The following is a 2,985-nucleotide window of genomic DNA, read 5'->3' as shown; positions in this document are numbered from 1 at the left end:
CCCCCCCCGAGTCTCAGGAAAAGAGACTGTGCATAGTCCTCTCACTCTGCAGGGGAGAGGTGGAGACAGAGGGATTATTTGGTAACAGGCCTCAACCCAAAGAGGGAAAAACATGAAAGTTCCTTTCCAAGATTGTGGAAGAGGGATGGAAAAGCCCCATCCCTAGGTAACTTTGCTGTGATAGACTTATGTCCAGCCCACTGCATCTGGACCCGAGACATATAAAAGACCTGCTTAGGGTCAAGATTCCCCCAACACACATAATCCACATACTGTATATGAAGGCGAGATGCTTTATTTCTTAGGAGTTTACTGGCTTCTCTCACTGAAGTCATAGTTTTCCACAAAAGCTATGATATCACAGCCCAGGGAACTGATGTCTTTGCTGCTAGTTTGAGTAAAGTAATTGTGGAATTGAAAGAGCTGCCTCTTATGCTGTCCCTGTTCTTTTGGGTAGAAAGAACATTTCAGTCCTTAAATCTGGGCACCTTCTTCAGACACAAAATTCATATTAATAAATCTGAAGTAGAGTTAAATGTATATATTTTGTAAAGCTATACAAACTGTACTTTATCCAATCACATCCTCCAGCTCCCAGATGCATGTTAAAGTTGCAAGGTGCTGAATGTCTCTGTTATTGACAGCCTTTGGCTTCAGTTGTGCTCACTGCCACACAAGGGTGTTCAGGGCCTACTTTGGTTCATTCAAAATGCAGCATGCAAACAAGTTGCAGAATCAGATCCTTTGATTTTTTTTTTTTTTTTTTTTTTTTTTAAATACTGTGACATCACAAAAGCTAGAGACGTCCTTGTTTTTGTCAATACATATTATGCTTCTTAGTAAAGTTAAATTCAGATGCTATCTCTTGCTTTGAACATTGTGACGCAAGTGATGAAAATTGCTCTGGAAGAAGTTCATAACTTTCTTTTTGAACATAGACTACTGATTAGTTTTGTGTTATGCACGAGAATTATGCAGATTGGAACGTTTCCTTTTCTTGGTACTACAACTACCATTGCTTATGTTTGGAACAGGCATACCAAAGAAAAATAACTGAAAGAAGTTAGTTGCATTTCAAGCTAAGGGTAAAACAGCTCTCTGAGCATCATTAGTAAACTTTAAGTTACCTAAGCAATCTTTGATTTGTCAGCTAATTGCAACTTGCTAAAGCAAGTACTAAATGACTGTGCAGTAATGGCAGTTACTGCAGAGTCCTGGTGGTGCAAGGCTAATTTCTGACTCTACTCCTCAGTAGCTTGTTGTCATTACCTGCTGATACTACGTTGCCGTATGGAGATGTAGAGTCTTGTGTAGATGTGCCCAGTGTTTCCTATCCATGTGTTCAATGGTTCTCTAGTATTTCCCCATCATGCATTCATCACTACTTAAAAAAAAAGTATAAATTGTGCCCAGAAAAAAAAAAAAAAAAAAAAAAAGTGTCATCATAAAACTGTTTCCCCATGACAACTGGCAATAAACTTGGACAGATCCCCTAGCTAACATGTCAGATACAAAATTACCTGCAAGTTTATATTTGCAAAGCCCTTTCAGATGATCTTGTGGGAAGGAGGTATATACATAAATATATATCTGTTGCTACTAAGGCAAAATAATAATATTTGTGCCATTTGATACAAGTTGCAATCAGTTGACAAATTAAGAGATAGTACTTGCTAAACATGCTTGTTTGCTATCAAAATATAGTACTTGCTAAAGTGAGTGCGCAGTAACAACTGTGCAGTCAGGTGCACATATAGATGCACCTACTTTGTCCACATCTGGGTAAAGTGTAGAAGTCCTTACTAGCACATGACAGCCTTGTAGGTAGCTCATAGGAAGAAGTGAAGAACTTGTATCCAATTGAAACTGCAGGTAAAATGCAAGTTGTTAATGAAAGTAATTACATTCTGTCATCTGTTAAGTAAGAGCAGATTTACTATCAAACTATTGTCAGAGCCAGGACCTGTGTTACTTCTCATGAAGAAGAGAGAGAACATCCAGAAGCAAAGTGCTCCTAAACACTACTCTGATCATCAGGACCATTTCCTGCAGGAATTGTTTTTCCAAAGGGTTCACAATTAAATAGTGATCCAGCAAAGTTTCAGAGATGCTCGGGAACTGGAAAACAGCTGCTGATTTTTATAGCAGCACCTGTACATGGTATATTGTGTTGAATAGTCAACAGTGCCTAGTTTTATTTTGTTAATAATTGTATGAAATTATATTTCATACATAATTGGGCTGATACATGTGGTATACCCAACAGTCCTGTGGTGACAATGTAATTAAATCTAAGGATGACTCTCGTGTTTATACAATCATATAGTAAGTTACAAATACCAGTTAAAGCACATACACTTGTAGACACAAAATGAGCAAAATATGATTTAAAATGTTTCCACAACACTTTCTAATTTTCATAAAATGGAAGAGACAATAAACTCTGATATGCTTTTCAGCTGCAGTGCTTGGGTTTTCATGAAATATTTACCAGTTTCAAGATACTCATTTGTTTCAAAGGCATTTGTTTAGCCTGACCAATGAAACTGAGAAAAGGAAGCCACATATATGGCAAATGTTAGCAAGAGGAAATGTATCTACATATTATCTTTTTTGTTACCAATAGACACAAGATTACATTGTTTTCTCATGTACCACATGCCCCCAAATAAGATATGTACCTTTGTTTTGGGAAGACAAGACAAAGAAAATATTTTTTTTCTAGTTATGGCTAAATTCTGACTGCTGGGGATTGTGTTGGTGGCTGTAAGAAGGTTAAAACTATCATTCTGAGCTTAAAAAGGGGGAACTCTCTACTATCCCTCCCTGAGGCTGGCAGGCGGAATGTCACGGCAGGGTCCTACAGGAGGGCCGATCTCCTTAAGGCCCCTTCCTTCGTGCCAAGTTGGCCCAAGGGCCCCCTCCAATTCTCGCCCGCCATGTCTTTGATGTTTAGATAAGTTTGGGAGGCTGCCTTATGTCTTC

This window comes from Alligator sinensis, unplaced genomic scaffold, assembly GCF_000455745.1.
Source record: "Alligator sinensis unplaced genomic scaffold, ASM45574v1 scaffold1177_1, whole genome shotgun sequence".
Lineage (NCBI taxonomy): Eukaryota > Metazoa > Chordata > Crocodylia > Alligatoridae > Alligator > Alligator sinensis.
Note: the sequence above shows the minus strand (reverse complement) of the source record.